The sequence below is a fragment of the Falco cherrug genome, chromosome 2, assembly GCF_023634085.1.
Source record: "Falco cherrug isolate bFalChe1 chromosome 2, bFalChe1.pri, whole genome shotgun sequence".
NCBI lineage: Eukaryota > Metazoa > Chordata > Aves > Falconiformes > Falconidae > Falco > Falco cherrug.
This window is the reverse complement of record NC_073698.1, coordinates 107,180,268-107,200,469: the sequence shown is the minus strand read 5'-3', so window position 1 is coordinate 107,200,469 and position 20,202 is coordinate 107,180,268. Positions and strand designations below refer to the sequence as shown.

Here is a 20,202-nt window from a genome sequence, read left to right as displayed (position 1 = left end):
CCCATCTTTCTAGCAATAACAAAGTGAAAAGGATTTATTTTTTTTAACTGTTCACTTGGGCATCTGAAAGTCAGCCTCGAAATGTATTATTAAATATTGACTTTTGACAGCTTCAGTCAATCTTTGAAGACATTGAGGAATTTTATCATACAGGCTTGGGAAACACTGTACCCTTAATATGTCTACAATACTGTGGTTTACTATTACCTCAAAAATCTGATAATCCTTTTCCTTAAAATGGTTATCTTTTCATTTATTTTTGTATTTTCAGAGGATTGAAGGGACACTCTAGGAATAATGGAGCTTTTCTAATGGAGGAAAAGTATTGTATTGCTCATCTGAAATGAGTGTTTGTTAACAGCACACGCTGCCAACTTTTGTTCTCATGTGCTTCAGGTAAGATATCTTGTGGGGGTTTGGGGGGTTTTTGCTAATAGGAGATGGAACTATGTATTCTTGCCCTGAATAACAAAACATTTGCCTGTTTGGCAAACTGAGACCTCAGAAGAATACTCATATACTTGCATGTTTTCTGGTAAGTTAAAACTACTTTGAAGTGTTTGCAGTGGATCAGTGAACCCGATCATCGTATTAAAATAGCTCAGTTATGTGCAGTTTCTACTGTAAACAACTCTTTAACAAAGGTTATGTTATAATATTAAGTCTTAAGATAATTTATGTTGTGTAGCCACATACTGTTTAACTGTTGGCCCCCCACAGTTTCATAAGGTGTCACATACCTGGGGACAGTTTCTGGAGAAAGACTCTTCTTCCCTAAGTGTATTGTGTGGTGATGAGATTAACTCATTTACTTGCTTCAAATCTTTTCTCTGTGAGGGACTTTTCTCTTGTTGAGATAGAGCTAAATAAGTCCTATAAATCTGGGAGGGCTTTAGCGTGGGTGACCAGTGAGCCTTTATGTTGCTGGTAGCCTTGGAAACAAACACCTGCTGGTTCTGTAAGCCCCAAGGCTGGGGCTTACAGGGTGTCAGAATCTGGGACCATATAGCAGAGGCAAAATTACAATATGGTTACCTCTGTGTTTCCCTTAGGATTCATTGCTGGATAGCTTCAGGGGCTGGGTGTGGGGCTGGAAGAGCTTTTGGCCCTGGCCAGTGCAGCCCTTTTTATGTTTTTGGTACTTGATGTGTCTGAGTTTTCCTGCCTGCCTTATCCTGCAACATGGGCTTTGACGGAGGGTCCTCCACTGCACCTTGGGATCCACCTGGAAGGGTTGGGAGGTAAAGCCGCCCTGCACCTTCTGTGGTTGTTTTCTGCCCGTTTCTGTAAGAGTAGATGCAGCTGTGTTCAGTCTCTCATGCTATTTGCTGACCTTCTATCGGCAAGTGAAAAACAGAAAAACATTCCCTGTAAGGTGCTTGGGTAGGGAGGGAATAGAAAGTAGCTATATTAAGGAACTTCTTTGGCCAGCTGTGCTTTGCAGTGCCTCTCAGTACAAGGCATTTGTCGTCTTTCTCCTGTCTAAACTAAGACAGAAATTTAATTTGATTGTCCTCTAGCCATGCAATACCCCTGGGAATGAATCCTATAAAACAGCCTGCATCAGGCCTGTACAAATTGTAGACCTGCTTAGTCTGAATGAGCTTTAACTTCATTATGTTAATACAAAATAATTAGTAGAAAACCAAAATGCAATTTTGTCTAAAGAATGGCAGTTCTGGGGCTTTACCTCACCTATAGCCTTTCAAGGCTTTTAGTGTCCTGACAAGCAATCTGTCAGAGCAGGAATGTTGAGTGCATTTATTTTTTACTTCAGTTCTTTTCTTACAGGAGCTCAAATGACTCCACTGAAACTCTGGCATTTATCACAGACAAAATTAGGTCAGAAGAGAGCACAGAGGTACTGAACTGAAAAGAGATAAATTCATCCTTAGAAGAACAAAACAAAACAAAAAAGTCTCAAGCTGCAAACTTGGGTTTAATTTATCTTCTCCATGTAAGGTAAGACTTTTCCTCAGGGATTTTTCAGCCAAGACAATGGTATCTTTGATATAAATGTTCTATCAGGTACTATAGGGAGAATATTAAATACTTTTTGTTGAGCTTCAAATAACTAAAAAACCAGGGTTTTTTTTTCCTAAATGTAAACAAAATCAGCTTAGGAAAAAATCTGTTCCAGTTTGGTTTTATGGTTAGTGTCCAGTTGTGCATGCTGCTGAACCTGTTTCGGTAGCAGCAAGAGTGGCAGGATTTATTTGTCATCGTTATTTTACAGGACCTTAGTACTGGCATTCTGGTTACTACCAGTCTGATGATAAAGATGACATACAAAAATGGACTATATATATGACCGCCTACTGGTGTGACATTTTCTAGTGTGAAAAGTTATAACTTTATGATTAACATTTAAGTTAACAAATAGTAGCATCTTTGCTATAGAACATATTCCTTAACTGCATACACTGTTACAGTTTAGATAAGATTTTGAATTTTTCAATGTACCTAATGGAATATGTACACACAGAAACAGCACCCTCCTAGGAAATAGCCTTGTGAAGAAGATGCCTCTGGTTTTAACCTAAATATTTTTCAGAACACATTGGTGTATTTGCCATTTGCTCTTCATCTCATGCAAATCTCATATTACCCCTTTCTGTAGGGATTCTTCTCTTCTAAAAGCTTTTGTAAACAATTAATTCTCCTGTTGAATTCACTGCCTAAAGCTGTAACACTGTTGCCTCTAACAATAAACTCAGTAAGTCAGGGTAACTGCTCCAGATCTATCAGATATTTTCAATGGAAAAAAAAAAAAGTATTGAATTTTTTTTTTTTTTTTTTACAAACAACCTACAACTTTCTGCAAGAGGGGAATCATCAGGTTCACACTGAATAGCACTACATGTCATATTTAATAGTCCCAGCGAACCAAAGTCTTCTGCAGCAGAGAGGATATGGGGAAGAATACTGGAAAGGGCAGGCAGAGTGCAGGAGATGCTTTCTGACAGTTTTTCGAGTGGTAATAATGTGCTATATCACGTCCTGTGTACTGGTCCGATTATTTATCTTTATGACGTGACTGAATTCTTTGAGGCTACTCGCATGTGCAATTTTAAGCACCAGTGTGTTTGCAGGCTCAGTGCCTCAGTCTGTACCAGCTGTGTGATCTATACATAGTCCTCTAAGAAAGAATGAGCGGGTACCTTGGTGCAAGCTTCTGCAAACAGAAAGATAAGGCAGAAGCTGTTCAGCTGTTTCCTGATCAGGGGAAACAACTTGACAGAGCTCTGGCCACCAGGCTGCAACTCTGACAGTGAACAGCTGAGGTGACCAGTGACCCCTAAAATATTTAAATACAGCATGAAGCAAGTCAGCAAAACACATGTGGTTCCAGATGTTCTGTGGTTTGTGTCAAGTCAAGATTATGAAGAGTCTACATAGTCCAAGTGTAAAATATCTGAATAGAAGCACCTCCAAAATTTGACACCTGCACCCTAATACTTCATCTCATAGTTGAGGTTAAGTTTAGCAGCATTTAGAAGAAAACCTCATCCTATTTTGAATGCAAAACACATACTAGTGAAAAAAGAATAAACCTAGCTCAATGAAGATCTTGTTTTCCCTCATCTTTTAACAAAACTTTGTATGGGAGCGCACTGCAGCTATGCAAATTGTATTTGACAAAACCAGGTGTTTTTTTAAGAGTATCTCTTCTCACCAAGTAATTTCTAATAATAGCTTAAGTTTTGATACTTCTGGTATTGCAAATTATTTTTGTAAATATTTTTTAAGAAATTGTCAAATACTCATGTAAAAGCATTGACTATATTTGCAGCTGTATCTTGGAGTGTCAGACATTGACATTTTTAGCTAATGTATTTTATGACTTATTATTCTAACTTACCACATCCCATAGTAAAATCAGATTCTGAAAGGTAAAGACAGACTTTTTATAAGGTTGGTAAATCAAAATTATTCTGTTAAGATCCTATTGTTGTTGTTAGAACATATAATTGACCAGCTTCTAAAGAATTACTACATCTACATATGGGAAGAATAAATCACTGAGGCAGAAAGAACAAGACCTTCTTAATGTCCTTGTAAATAACATGGAAAATCTGAAGATTTGCCTGGGAGCCGATGTAAAATAAAAATCTAGTTTAGTGTGCTGACCTGATTCTGTTCTTGGTAACCTTGCTATAAGGTTTTAAATCAGATGGAGCATATTTGAGAACCTAATAGAAAGCCATGTAGATAATGAAGTGTTTTAAATGAAAAGCAGGAAAATATTAGAAATTCTGAGTCTAAGGTGGTTGTTCTGTTGTTGTTTGGCTTTTTTCTTTCAAAGATGGCAAATGATTTTAGAGCATAAGTATATATACACCAAAGTGTGTTTGTTTTCACATGCTGCCACTTAAATTTAAAAAAGGAAAACCAGCATCTGTAGATTCGCATACATATGTATGTGTGTATACACACACGTTACATTTCCTTGAGATGAAAGATAATTAGTGTTTTCTTAAGAATAACAAATTACATTTTAACACAAGCTTTAAGAGCTTAATTATGTTTTTCAGCTATTACTACCCAAAATAGCTGCAGCTATTACTTTCTTCAGATTTAATGAAAAGAAATATATGGAAACACCTTTTCTGCATCTTCGGTATCAACTACATTGGGTACCACAGTTTAAAAACAAGACTGGGAGAATTAAGCTGTGTGTCTTGCTAAGCAGTAGCACATTTGCAAAGAAGATGATAATGGGAATTACAGCATCTCAGACTAACTACTTTCTCTGATACCAGATGAACACAGTGCTCGAGCATTTCTCTTAAATGTTCCCAAAGCTGCAGTTGCTCAAGGGCTACAAGGGGCAATCATTTGAGACCAGGACAAATCAAATGTGTCTTTTGAAGTGCCAAATTGTATTTTTTTTGAGCAGTATTCTCAAAATGGAAGATAAAGTTCAGAGTCTTTTGCAAGAGAGCTTCAGTGCAATCCGCACTTGGGAGGAAAGTCACTGTGGTTGAAGTGTGAGTGATAAGGGCTTTTGCGTTACTAAATCAAAGTGCAGGACTTCAAAGTTCGGTGTTTGCCTTGCAACAATTGCCAGCTTCTGATGTCTAGACTCTGAAGCAAAGTTGATCTTTGCTCTCAAAATTGCTAATTTTGTCTCAGAGGTTGAAATTGTCGAGGAGAAACCAGACCTCCCTAAAGCTGAATTCTCGTTTTCATTTGAACAGACTGCTTCTAGGGAGGAATTGTCAGGATGCCTGCACAGTTCTTCATTTGCCCCCTGTCTGCCTTGTATGAAACGGAACTGACTGGGAATTTTCTAGTTAAAGATATCTGATCTGATTCTGATTCATAAGAAATCTTCCTGGCCACCCATTGTGTAGGTGGAAGAGAAGAGAAAAAGATTCTCACTGTTGACTAACTACTAGCAAGTAACACTGTTATGAAAACTCCTGTCGGGAAGCTGCCGTTCAGAATGAGACTGCTGTCTCTCCTGCTTGACGCCAGCTGTCCAGGCAGGATCTCCTCACGCTGTTTATACAAAGGGGAATAGCTCCAGCAGAGCTGGAGGTGCTGTTCTCCAAAATAGCTGGTGATCAAGTTACAGCTTTGAGGTATTGGAGACGAAGGTTCAAACACCCTTTCTGAATCACTGAGAAGAATTCACTTTTGGAAAAACTTGAACGCAAAGATTTCCCTTCCATGTAAAACCCACTTCAAGCAAATCAGGCCTGTGGGTCTGTATCATGGATGGCTAGGAGATGTGCTCTGAGAGCTGCAGTATTCTGAAGTGAATCTGTCTGGGTCCGTAATTGTGAATAAATGGCAAACTTTGAAAGCCCTTGGTTTCTGTCTTGATGTGACTTTTGTTGTTTAAATCTTGATCTTCCACAGGTTTTCTCTTTGTAGGGCAGTCTGCAATAATACCATTGGAGTATCGATGGGGTCAAACAGACATATGACCATATGCCTCTCTCTTACCTTCTGCCACTTGCGGAATACTTGCTAAATGTCATGTGTTGCATTGCTCAGATCACCTGCAAGGAGTGAATTAGGGCTGTGTAGCAAGTTAGGCTGTCTGTGAGATCCCAGCTTTGCTGTGGAAGGTATGTAGATAATGAAGGAACTGGAAAAGGAGGGAAGTGCAAAAGGCAGCAATGAGTTATAGACAAGGTAAATGATACCCCATGTACAGTGTATTGAAAATACACTGTTCTACAAAATGAATGCAGTCCCCACTAAATGAGCTACAGAATGGTCAGCTGAGGAAAGGATGACTGCCCAACAGTAGATTTCTGTCAATGGATTCTTATTTCCGTGGTTTTCATTCTCTTCGTGAATGGGAACCACTATCTTATTCTAGATCAATCTGTCTGGAGACATCCACGTAAGTTCAGCCTTGTTCTCTTTGTCTTTCATTATTGCCTCCTCTTGCTTTATTCCCTCACTGTCCGCTCCAGGCCTCTCATCAAACTGCTGCCACCTGCTCCTTGCCTCCTTGTTTGTCATGCCCATGCTGCTGGCTTTGAAACAGTGGGGGAATCAGATTAAATAACATTTGCCCATGCTGTGCCCAGGTGAGTATTCAGGCATGCTTCAGAAGGGGAGCCAGTGATTGGAACAAAATTAAATGAAATAATTACATTTTAAGACACAGGAAATTTGTAGAGCAATCAGGCTTGCTTGCTTTCTAAAGTAGGCTCATTTGGAAAAGTTACGTCTAAATACTGTTAGATGCCAAAATATACAACTAGATGAAAGCATGTTCCTTACATCCAGATGAGCATGTCTTCCAAAGCATATTGGGGAAAAAAATGGTACAGTAAATACAATTCTCTGACATATGAGAACAAAGGAAGCAGTGTTAACTGCATGTATAGTGTTTGTGATGCTGGGACTAGTTACAGTTCTGGTATTATTGGCATAGCCCTGTGGGGCTGTAACACAACTCCACATAGCCTAGGGCTACATCTCTGACAGTTGCCAGTAGAAGATCCTTAAGGAAGAATGTGTAATGTATCAGCATACAGGGATATTTCTGAAGAATATTTTCCTAACCTCCAGCAATTTGTAGTCCAGGAACTTTATGAACCAAGGGTAATGACTTTGTAGTGAAAAACCGAACAGCTAGCCATTTGGTATTTCTAATGACGGAGTGAACGCTCATTTAGCAAATGTTGTATGAGCACATAAAGGCTCTGTGTTCAGTCTGTGTATGTAAGTGAGATGGGGAATTAATTTCCCCATTTCCTGCCTTATGGATGTTTTACTCAAGAACATTTATATTATTTTTAAGTTAAGATCTAAAAATAAGGAGTGAGTCCCATGGTAAGGAGTGATTTGATAGGGAAAATCAAATAATGGTATTTAAAATAACATTAAGCAATGTTGTGGATGTTGTGAAGAGTGTTTCTTATTCCCATTGCAACTCTAGTCTTTAAAAGTAAGCAAGTTCTTTTAAATGTTGTGGCCTCATTATTCGTTTTATAGGTAAATTATTTTAGCATTACTAGCACATTTAATCCATCATGTATGTCTATAATATGAAAGTGAGGATGGCCAATTATTTCTCTTTTATATAATTTCATTGTAGGCACTGATATACATCTTTGGAGAATATTTTCAGGTAGTGTGAATAGCTATTCCGTGTAAAATTTCCTCATGTTCTGCCTCAGTCTTCTGGCAAATATATTTCTAATTTTACTGTTCAAACTTCTATGTAAAAATATTTTACATAGAACTATTTTGTTGATGTTGTTATTGCAGAGACACAGTAAAAAGCAATAAGCAAAGATTAAGTTTGTTGATTTTGGAGAGAAGGTTTTAGAAAATATGTGTAATTTAATTCCTAATGCAAATCTTTCTGTATATTACAGTACACGAGCACTTCTAAGATCCAATTTTAGACCCTGGTCCTGCAAATTCAGCCATATAAGATCATGACATAAGAAGATTCTGAGAATCTGGTGCCTCCAGCTCTGAACAAACCCTGGAAATGTGGCCTTGGAAAGTCTGTTCAGGAAATGTTTTCTAGAGATGTCTGGAAATCTCTCCAACTTAGTTTATCTAGAATCTGTATCTTATGTAGTAGGAAGGAGATTTGTTCCAGGCCTTACTATAGTGACTATTTTTACATGTCTGTTCAAAAAATAGAAGTAATATTGGAGTTGTACCGGGGAACCACCTTTCCTTCTTGCGTGGGAATGGCACTCCTTCCAGATCCATCATCAGTTCTCATCTCCTGAGTGTACACTAGTGCAGGATGGAAAGTGCTGCTGGTGTGCAGGGTGCTCACCAGGACTGTGAGTAGCAGAGAGGTCTAGAACCCATTTTTTTCAATGCCTGAGAAAATGGTCTAAGAATTGTACCCTTTCCACAATATAAAGATGCTGTCAGCTTCCACTTCTGAGTTGCACAGGCAGTTTCAGGTGTCTGTGCAGATTTGTTTCTGAGTCAGCTTTTTGAACTTCTGTTCCTAAATGCTAGTTCCTGAATTTTTCCTACTTCAGGTACCTAAATTGTCAGTAGATTTGGCCTTCAGTCTGCTATGACTTGTATGTAGACACAATGACAAAGTCCCTCTCCTCTCAGATTTTGGTGTCATCATGTGGACTAGTGTAGATGTGACCGATTTATTTTTAATTCATGTGATTAATTTCTTTATTGCCAGAGCCTCTTGTGGCTATTATATTTGTGGCTATTCAGTTTCTGTCATGGAAAAAGTTTAGACCAGTACAGGAAAACTATAAAGCTTACAGACTAATAAGGTTATTTGGATGGTCTGAGGCTGTAGCATTCACATTGCCACGGTTATTTGCCCATCACCGATCTTCTCTAACTGGAGTGTAACAACCCTGGCAATTTATCATTAAGCATTGCAACGTCAGTCTCTGGCCTCTTCCCGAACTCCTAAGAATTGTGACTCTTCTGTGAACTCTCAGCTTTTAGTTCCACTGACCCTATTGCCCATTTATAACTGGTGTGCCATTTATCAATCTCAGGCTTGGAAATACGGTTGGGAGAAAAGACTCAAGTGCAATCATTCACACCTATGGTCTCTTTGTATTAGGACTTTGCAGTCTGTGTAGTGTAACTGATAGGAAGAGATTAGTTACAAAACTGTAATTCCATTGAAGGATTGTGGTAATACTGTACCATAAACTGTATATGATGCTCAAGAGGTTTGACATCACCGAGGTTCTGAGATTAAGTTACATCATCTACTATTAGTCTCTGTCAGTATCTGTTTTAGAAGAGGGGTTTTGTATAACCCTGGTGTAAAATATAGGATATTTTGTAAGTTAGGAAACTTGCTGTTGCATTAATCCTTCAGACTCATGTTAATAGTTAAACTATAAGCATGACATAAACCAGATTTGGTACAAAGAGACATAAATATTTATTTTTATATGCTACAGAGAAATTCTCTGTACTGACTACTGACAAGGTCTTGGCATATCAGACTGAATTGGGACTACTTTGGCATCTTAATGGGTTTGTGTTCTGAAATAAAAAAAAGAAAACCAGCATGTAAACCTATCAGAAAGATAGGTTTATTACTGGTGAACCTAGAGTATCATTCGGGGGGGGGGGGGATCAATGTGTATTTAAAAAGCAAAACAAACCTACTCCTTTCTTTCTCTTGCATTTCCTTTTCCCTATATAGGTTTCTGCTATTTACACACACACACTTAGTTTTCTTGTTTCCTTAGGAAACTATAGCTTTCCCTTCTTTAAGCTGTTCTTCACACTTTTTTAAAATCTCATTTTTCTTTCTCTCAATCTCTCCTGCCTTTTCTTGTAAATTTTTCTATCTCTTAAGTGAGAAACATTTGAGTACATTGTGCTTTAATGTAATTTTGGCCAAGGAACGCTTATTTTTAGTTATTTGTCCTTATGTAGAAGAAATAAGGAATTGCTTCAAAACTCCATCGAAGTATGAAGTTGTTAATATGGGCGAGAGATCTTTTCGCAATTGGTGTGAGGAAGATTACATCAGGGAATTGTTCAGAAAGCTGAATAGCTCCAGCTAAGACTTTGGGAAGAATAAAAATGTTTTATTTGAAAGCAGATATACTTTTGGGGTTTTTGTTCAGTACAATATGAACCACTCTGGAAAACAACGGTTAGAAGAATTATTTCATTTGGCATTCTTTAATCAAATGCTCCAATTTTTACACAAGATTCAACAAACTTATTTGCCATTCATCCTTGTTTCTTTTTGGCTCCTGTGCCCAGGCTTTTCCTGGTTGGACAGTGTCTCCTCCCGTCCCATCCCTCTGCAATCTTAGCATTCCTGTGTGTGTTATGATGTAGGAAGGAAGGAAGGCTGCAGAGGTGCCTGAGCCCTTTTCCTAATGTCTGCCTTCAGTGTGCTTTATTAGGATAGAGAAATATTAAGTTCCTATGAAGAACTGAATTTATGACTGATAAGTAATAAGACAAAATATTTTGAGAGTTATGTCAAAATTCACAGTAAACCTGTGCCAAAGCTTCTGACAATTTTCCTTGCATTTTTGAAACCACTCTTCTCTTTACTATGAAACACAGCCCCCTCTCTGGTGTTACTTGTTAGTGAAAACTTTATGAAAATTTACAAACTCATTAGAAGGAAAAAAGCATGTGATAAGGGACTAGCTGTCTTTAAGGACCAATTAGCCAGAAAGTCTTAAGCCACAAGAAGAGACTCAGACAGGAAGAAGTGTAGACATAATGTTTCATTGTGTTTTCTTCAGCTTTGGCTCCCCAGTGTGCAAAGGCACTTTCTTGAAATTCTGATTAGAATTTCTAATATCCAAGTGAGACACAAGATTAGAGAGCTGGGCTTTTTCTTCAACATCTCCTTTTACCTAGCTCTAAATAGTTACATGCTGATATTCAGCCTTCGCCTTCTCAGTAAGGTGATTGTCTTGAATCATATACTGAAGTGTGTAACTCCGGTGAGAAAGCTTTCTCCCCACACAAACAGATGAATTTCACGTATTGTTTGTAGATCTAGCCTTAAGTTATGCTTTGCAGTAATTACCATTTAGAATAAAGAAATGTTGTATCCCAATAAAGCCATTGGTTAGGGTGCAATACCACTTATATTTAATCAGTAGATAATCAGTCATTAGTAATTGTAAATGTTGTATATACTGCAAGCCGTTGCGACCAGCATTGTCGTGTTGAAAGGGTTTCAATTGTTTCTGTATTCAAAGTCAGCACTCAAATGAAGCCCTGTAAATCTTTATTCCCCTCAGAGGGGAAAATGTAAATGACATGAACCAGTCACCATTAGATCTTTTAATGCTGGCCTGTTCAAGATGATGTAGCTTAAACTGTGTTTCATAAATCAGGTGTGTTCTAGTTTAGTCTAAAATACTCCATTTGGGTTTAAAACTAGGTTTATAACTGAGGCAGAGACATAAGAAAGGGAAGGCTATTCTTGTTTAAATGTAGACAAACTGGTTAACTGTTTGTTTCTTGCATCATTTACTGGAAGCTTCTCTGGCATTTCCTTGCTCTGTAAAGGGTTGCTCAGCAGTTTTTCATTTTTATCAGTTTAAATTATTATTACACAATGATTGAGACAAGCATTTCTGTGCAAGCTTCAATAGATGTGTTTTGGAGCTTTTGCATTATGTGTAAAATAGGGTTGGTATTACTACCCTCTTCTGCAGGAAAAGACACTGTGGCTTATTATAAAAACAAAAGAAGAAGAAAATGAAAAGGCTGCCCTAAAGATTGAATAGGGATCTTCGTTCCTTTTTTTGGATGATCAACTGAGGATTTGATTTAGTTACGTAAAAGGTGGCTCTTCACAAGAGACTTGATTTCATAACTCTGCCCCTGTAACAACAAATTATCCGCTGTCTAAAAAAGTATGTGCATGTATTTTAGACCTACCTGGATGAAGTGAGTTTTATTTTTTCCTTAGCAATTCAGAAAGCATTGAAAGCAGTCTGAGTATTGTAGGGGTATAACATCATACTCTTAAGATAGCCTCCACACATGTACTTCTCTTTGGGGGGAGCATTAGCTTTTCCTTCCTGAGATGGTAAACTCCAGGGGATTTCCCTCCAGAATGCGCAGAAGGAAAAATTGGGACAATTAAGCTGCTTGTCTTTTTAGTTAATTTTTTTCTCAGTGGGTTATGAAAAATTAAATTATTAAAATTGGACTATAAATAATGTAATGAACTTGCTCTGCTGAGAGGTTCAATGTTGTCCTTCTCAGTAGGAGGACAATTTATACTGTAAATAAAATGAGTTCATTCTGTTCTCCAGGGACCAAAGGGGCAAGTGGGAAAGGAAGGACTAGCACAAGCTGCACAGCGGTAAGATCCAACTTTAATTTATCAAATCGAGCTTTGCTTCTGTGGCTCCACACAATTTAAATAAGACTTATCTCAGCATGTAGATGTGAATTTTATTGAATAAAGTCCCTATCTGGTGATATGGTGGTTTTTTTCATATGGTTTATGTGATCTGTAATAGATGCTCTTACCCCCTTCCCTCAGATTCGAAAAAACCCAAATTGTAGTGGCTGCTGATGCTGGTTTTAATGTGCTTTTTTAACATCATGTTCTTCAAATTTGAAGTTCAGGAAAAATTCTATATTTTAGTGACAGCAAAAAGCCTACAGCTTAGATTCCTTGATAAAAGTGAAAATGCTTTGTGACAAGAATGCAACTTACCCTCTTAACATTCTCTGTACAATGCTCTCCGATCTGTTTGCTTCCCATATACTTTCAACCCCATTGAAAATGCTTTAAGGTCCCACTTCATAACACTTATGAGTGAAAGTGTGCTCAACCTCTAGAAGATGATCAGAATGGTCTGCAAATTGATGCATCTGAGTGTTCAAAAAGACCTGTTTTCTTCCAGAGCTTGCCTTTAATTTCAGGTTTGGTAGTTTCACTGCTCAGAATTATGTGTATGTATTAAGGATTCATTTTTGGCAGACCTCTACTTCTGAGTATTCAAATTCAGACATGGAAATATGTTTTGAAAGGTAGTATCTTGACTGATATTTCCTTGAGTAAAGCTGTTGTAGGAGAGCAAAAGGAAGAGTGATAACGATGAAGCAAAAACGAATCTGTTGCTTTTATGGGATTTATGTGGGAAGTTGTGAGAAGGAGATACAGCTTTAAGAAAAAAATGAACAGCCTGGTGATGATGCACCTGCTGTTATTTATTTTTTTTTTTTCCACATAGTTGCAAAACTTGGGGTAAGGTATCACTATGATTCTGACATATGATTTTCCGCTTTTTATTTTTATGGAAAGCTTAGAAAGTTTGGGTAGTTATCCTTTAGTTGAGTTCTACAATCAGAACTGCATTTCTTTAGAAGCTCCCTGTCCTGACTCCTCCTGAGGAGGAGACAGATGCTGTAAATAGAATAGCAGATTTGTAAATAGAACACATCCAGAAAAGGGGCTAGTACCTGTGTAATAGCATTCTACAGAAATAACAGGCAAGTCTGTGCACTTGAAACTGTAAGCATTGTCAGCTTTAAGTTGCCTGCAGATTTGCTCTTAGGACAGTTTTATGCTTACCCTGAATGTCCTTACAGCTAATTATAGGCTCTGTCCAGTCATCTGTACTGAAGTTCACACTGATTTATTTCATGATTGGACCTATTGACCTTCAGTGTTTAAACTGGAGCTACGAAAGTGGTCTAAACCAGCCTGCAAAGTCAATGGCTTTGAAAACCTCACAGCATTTCAGGTTTGCCCGAAATGTGTTACTAGGCTGGAGGTCTGTTTGCTCCTGTGTATCCTTGGGCCAAGAAACACTGTGCAAGCTCAGAGGTTGTATTTTTTTCCAGTCTCAACAACATAGTCATTGACATGTAGCTTTTTGTCACCAAGTCACAATTGGCAAATATTGTAACATTTCGTTATCACACATTTTTTCTGAAAGAACATACAGCTGTATTTAGAAAGCCTTTTGTTGTCCTCTAAAATGCAGTTAAATTGATAGAGAACATTTCTGTCAATAGCATATACTCTGTAACCAGTTAGGAATTATTCATCTTTTGTGCTGAGACTGAAACAATTTATCAGTTTCCACTGTCAAAACATTCTGGTTTATTATATGCCTTACATAATTCCCTTTGTATCTAGTAACTGACTGTTAAGAAGAAAATAATATATAGAAAGGACTGGAGGGTTATTTTTATTGTTGTGTTTAAAAGCTCCAGCCAGAATTATGGTTCTGTTGTCTCAGTTTCTAGATGTGTGAAAAGACAAAACTTAAGCCTCTTATAATCTAATTACACAAGACTTTATTTGAGGGGTGAAAAAAATAGTATTGTTGGTTTTGCAGAGACAATAAAAGAAGTGCAAAAAATATATTAGGGATCAAATTTTCATGACAGCAACACAAGGATTTTAGATATTTAAAAGTTTACAATTTCAGGTACTGAACAATCAAACTTTAAGTGTCCCCATGGCAGTAGGCTGCCTGTGGACGTCTTTCTGTCTTTCACTCACCAAATGGACACTCAATGATTTGGAAGATACAGGCTGAGGATTTTGAGTTCTGGATATGGGGAAATCTGCTTCTGGTTGATTAAACAAAGATAACATAAGAAATCTTTGGCAGGGGTGGGAAGAATCTCATTGACCTTCAGTGTAGAGTTTAAGGGGTCTCTTCTCTGTTTTCACCAGGTTATATGTGTGGTTTAAATCCATAGCATGATCAGTGAACTGTTGGAAAATTTTTGTTCGGCTTGGGAGTCCTACCAGTAAAGGGTCACTCTAGGACATAACCATCATCTTATTTTAGTAGCTGGTACGTAAAGAACTGTGGTTTGGCTTCTAGCTTTGGGTCTCATTGTTTTAACCTGAAAGAAAATTTTCCTATTGAAGTATGACATTGTCCTGGTTTCAGCTGGGATGGAGTTAATTTTCTTCTCAGTAGCTGGTGCAGGGCTGTGTTTTGGATTTGCTGGGAGAACAATGTTGATGTCACACTGATGGGTTTGGTTGTTGCTAAGTCATGTTTATACCAAGTCAAGGACTTCTCAGTTTCTCAGGCCCTGCCAGCGAGAGGGCTGGGGGGGCACGGGGAATTGGGAGGGGACACAGCCAGGACAGGTGACCTGAACTGGCCAAGGGGATATTCCGTACCATGGGATGTCACGCTGAGTATATAACCTGGGGGAAGAAGAAGGAAGGGGGCGGGGAGGCATTTGGCATTGCAGCATTTGTCTTCCCAAGTAACCATTATGCGTGATGGAGCCCTGCTCTCTTGGGGGTGGTTGGACACCTGCCTGCCCATGGAAGGTAGTAAATTAATTCCTTGTTTTGCTTTGCTTGCATGTGCAACTTCTGCTTTACTTGTTAATCTGTCTTTATCTCAACCCACAAGTTTTCTCACTTTTATTCTTCTGTTCCTCTCCTCCATCCCATTGTGGGGGGAGTGAGTGAGTGACTGCATGAGGCTTGGTTGATGGCCAGGGTTAAACCACAACAGATATATACGATATGCTATTCTTTTTTCTAAGTTGGTTGTCACTTGTATACAAAGTATAAGTGCTGCTCTTTCATTATAAGTACTGCTCTTTCATTAAGCTGATCTGTTTAGAATATTTATCTGTATCTTTCTCAAATGTTATTGTTGCAAAAGAAAAAAACAAAACAAAACAAAACCACCCTAGAACCAAAAAACCCTCATCCTTGGAAATAAAAAGCATGACTTTGAATGAAATGTTTGTTCAACCTCAAAAGTCTTTGTCAGTCTCTTTGCCATTAAATAGGCATTTGGGCACAATAGTGGGAAGAACTTTCATGTCAAAATCGTAACTTGCGGCAGGAATTTTATTTATGTTCTGTATAGACAAAGAGATGCATTACCTCTTAACAATCTTTTCTTTTCCTTGTATGTTCACTATTATGACCTTTGCTTCTGTAGAATTTTTATCTTGCAGACTGTGAGAATCTTTTATTCACAATACCCTTGTGCAAGCAAGTTGGTTTCATCACATTTATAAAGAGACTGATGAAACACAGTCTCCAAACTTTTTGAACTTCTTCTAGTAATGTGTCCCTTGCCCATCACTTCTCTTCCTTCTTATCACTTACTACTTATTAAACACTTCCACTGCATTTGTAAATTTTCAGAAATGGAATAAAGTTAAAGTTGAAAATAGTTTTGGGGATAAGCAATTTGGAAGATTAGAATAGTTCTAAAAACAATCATTTTCTGAACTATAACACGTTTTTGTCATCATTGCATGTTTTTCTCTCATCTTAAATATCAGTAGGCCAAAGTAAATAAAGACTGACCCTGTTGGTCAAGCACCTTTCAAACTACAAGTTAATTTTAGCTTCTTGTTGGTAGACAACACAAATGTCCGTAGTTTAAAACTTTTGCCTATAAGCAACAATGACTTGCAAGAAAACTCAATATTTACATCTTTGGAAACCCTGTTGCTGTTCTGCACTGGCGTAACTGTTTCAGTTCAAGAAATAGTTGTTTGTTGGTGATGGTTTGGGATTTTTTACAGTAGAAGATGCACTCAAGATTCTGAAGGTTTGTTAAATGTCTTAAAATGTCTTGTGTTATAATAAAGAGGTAAAAAGAGTCAAAACTAAAAATGTGGATGGTGTGCTTGCTTTAACTTCTCTATTCCATTTTTTTTTCCTATTTACTCTGATAAAATAAGATATTATAGTTCATGCTAGGACTTCTGAATCTAGATATGCAGCTATGTTTTCTCTCTACACCTGCTCTGAAGAATTAAACAGAATTTAGATCAAAAGATCTTACAACTGTTGAAACTCAAAGTCTTCCCTTATTCTGCTAGGTCACTTCTATTTTACATCACTGAGGTTTTGTGAAAATACATCTACTTTCTAGATGACACCTGAAGAGCTGAGTTCATACATGCTGCAGCAAGTTCAAAGGTCTCTTTAGAAAAGTCTGAGCCTTACCTCTTTTTTGATTCCAGATAAAGTGACTGTGAAGTGGCATTGAGTATAAAAATTTATGAAGAATGTGGGAAAAGTTGGTTTATTTTCCAAAATGTAAATACTACAAATACTCGGACTTGAAAGTTAAACTTTTTTTCCTTTCTTATTCTCTTACTGTGCTGCATGCTGTAAAATTTAACTGTCGTAGATTCTTGAGATTCTTTGACTCTCAAAGCCTGAAAAGGCACATGAACACTTCACCATAAGAGGTGGTCCCTCTTTTTATAAGGATACTGGAATGCCAGTCATGGGGGTGCTTGGATAGACTTCAATTAATAAAGTGTGAAAAGCACCATCATAAACATGTTTGTTATTAAAAGCATATGGATTTAGCACCTGTTTATACTCCATAAGAAATCTTGTGCCTGAGCGTAACTTGTGTGGTTGGCTCACACTGTACACGCCTCCCACATCTCCCGCCTGCCCAGCTGCCAGGTGTGTCCTTAGCGCATCACCACGCAAGTCCTTTGGAAAAGGCACGCTTTGCTCTTAAGTCACCTTGTATGTAGCATCGGGTGAAAAGCCTCTCTTCTCACCTGGATCGGCAGCAGGTTGAGAGAAAGCGAGACTGAGCCCATGCTTGTGTTCTTGGCTGGAGGCTTTATTGCTTTTGGGGCCAGAGGCAGTGTGCGTACATGTGCACTGCAGGGATGCTGGCTGTGGATCTGTGGATGCGTATGAGCTGCACATCACATCGCTCGAGCCTGTGGTGCAGTACACAGAGCTGCTCCTGGACATGTTCTCCTCCTCTTGGCAGTAATACCTGTTCATTGTGCCCTCTGGAGTGGCTAGTGGCTCCACAGAGAACCGCAGCCACAGTGTCTATGCTACTTCTCTCCCAGGCAAATATTTGGCTTTGTTGTTGTTTCCCAGTGGGTTCCTACAAAAATCGCTCCCTCTGGAGCACAAGGGGGAGGGGCATACAGACCAAGCCATATCGTCAGTGGCATTGAACCTTATTGTGGGTTGCTGAAGGTATAATTTGCTGTAAGAAATAGCTGTTGTGGATGAAACTTACAGATACAGAAAGAATCAAGGGTAACTCACTTTTTTTGTTGCCTATCATTTGGGGGGTTCTTTGTTTTCCCGCCATTGCTAAACAATGTGCTGATTAGAGAAAAAAGGGGTTCTTTGACCCTCCCTTACTGATGTTTTTATAGTAAACCATCAGAACTGAAATTGTATTATTCTAATGTAATAATCACTTTATTTTTCCTATTTCACATCTTTTCCCGTGCTTTCTTTTCAATTAGATCTGAAAACTTTTAGATTTAGATTACAGATCCTGTAGGGTAGGAGTTTATTAAATACAACACAGAAGGACTGTATATATTCTCCTAAGGCCATTATGAGGTAACCAAATACTATAATCCCTGGTTATGTGATGGAGAAATGGAGTCACAGACTTGTCCAAAACTGTAAAGTATTTGGCATGCTACAGGGTTGGAACACAGAAGCTTTCTTGGCCCTGTGCCCCAACCACCAATAAATAAGGCTGCTTCTCATTAGAGCTTAAATATAACTTGAGCTTTTGATCTAGTACTGAGGGAGAATCCTGCCCTTGGTTTAAAAATGCATTTAGTAAGCTTGTGTTTTTCCACAACTGATTTATGTCAAGCAGATTTATCACATTATGTTATGTAAGAAGGAAGTGGGCACATGAGATGCTCTGTAACTTGTAACGGCAGGAGCGATATTCCCCCACTGCCAGTTCAGCCTTCATAGTGCTAGATTTGCCTTTAGAATATGCAGCGTTTGGTTATGCACTGATATGTGCTCCTCCAAATGTCTGCCATTTAAATATTAGGTTACATCCAGTCATTCTGTTCTCTTAAAATAACGCTGTTTTGAATGCTATTCTTGCCAAATGCCCCTATGCAGAAAGGTTCTTGATCTCGGCTGAAGCTTTGGTGCCTTCAGTTTCACTGCAGCAGGCCAAATTCTAGTTTTTCTGACTATGCACTTTGCTGTACCAAGGGTTTGTGTTGTTGCATAGCCAAGACGGCTTCAGGTGGCTTTGATTAATAGTATGCGGAACACACACTTCCCCGTGCAGTTTGGGACACTGGTTTCAGCGGCTTAGTTTGTGTTTCAGTCCTACTGAATCTTCCCTTTGCTGTTCCTCACATTCAGCTACCTTTACCTTTGCCTGTGTTCAGGGCAACGATTTAAAGGAGGGTTATCCTGGTTTTGACTGGGACAGAGTTAATTTTCTTCTCAGTAGCCGGTGCAGGGCTGTGTTTTGGGTGTGGTGTGAGAGCAATGCTGATGGCACACGGATGGGGTTGGTTGGTGCTGGGTGATGTTCATACTGAGTCAAGGACTTCGCAGTTTCTCAGGCCCTGCCAGAGACAGGGCTGGGGGGGGGCATGGGGAACTGGGAGGGGACACAGCCAGGAGAGCTGACCTGAACTGGCCAAGGGGATATTCCATACCATGGGGCGTCATGCTGAGCATATAAACTGGGGGAAGAAGGAGGAAGGGGAGGACATTTGGCATTGCGGCATTTGTCTTCCCAAGTAACTGTTACACGTGCTGGAGCCCTGCTCTCCTGGGGATGGTTGAACTCCTGTCTGCCCATGGGAAGTGGGGAATGAATTCCCTGTTTTGCTTTGCTTGCGTGCGCAGCTTTTGCTTTACCTGTTAAGGTGTTCTTATCTCAACCTCTGAGTTTTACATTCCTTTCCGATTCTCCTGCCCATCCCTCTGGGTGAGGGGGAGTGAGCGAGCCGCTGCGTGGTGCTTGGTTGCCAGCCAGGGTTGAACTGTGAGAAGGCTATTGTCTGGAAAGCCACTGTAAGTGGTCCTGATAAGAGTGTCTTAAGAAACACTTACTAAAATAAAGTTCCTTATTGTTTTATCCGAAAAAAGCTATGTGAATTCAGCAGAGGCAAAGATGGTTCCTAAATGCAAAAACTGTAAACGCTGGGGAGCATATGTCTTTTCATATGTGTTTCTGGAGCTACAGTGGTTTGCAGCAGCTGCGATCTCACCTAGTATTTACTGATTTTGCAAGAGAAGCCCTAGCTGGGATGGTGAGCTTCAGCTTTCTACATATCTGGTACAAGCGGAGTAGAGCAATTCTAAATTTGGCTCATCTTTAACAACTGCAGTAGCAAACACCAAAATTGCTCCAAACAGAACAGTTTTATGAGCCTCTCACAAGCTTATTATATAACTTTTATGTACTGAGAAAAGTAATGAGCCTAAGTACAACCATTCCAAAAGGTTTGATGTCACTTTCAATGTGTTAGTAAATGATACAG

At 38.8% G+C, this 20,202-nt stretch overlaps 1 long non-coding RNA gene across 1 annotated transcript; it reads left to right on the top strand.

The window, feature by feature from the left end:
* LOC129735392 (uncharacterized) lies at positions 1-13,027 on the top strand. Its single transcript, XR_008730971.1, has 3 exons — positions 1-396; positions 1,792-1,962; positions 12,243-13,027. It is a non-coding gene; the product is annotated as an uncharacterized LOC129735392 (long non-coding RNA).
* The last annotated feature ends 7,175 nt before the right edge of the window (positions 13,028-20,202 follow it).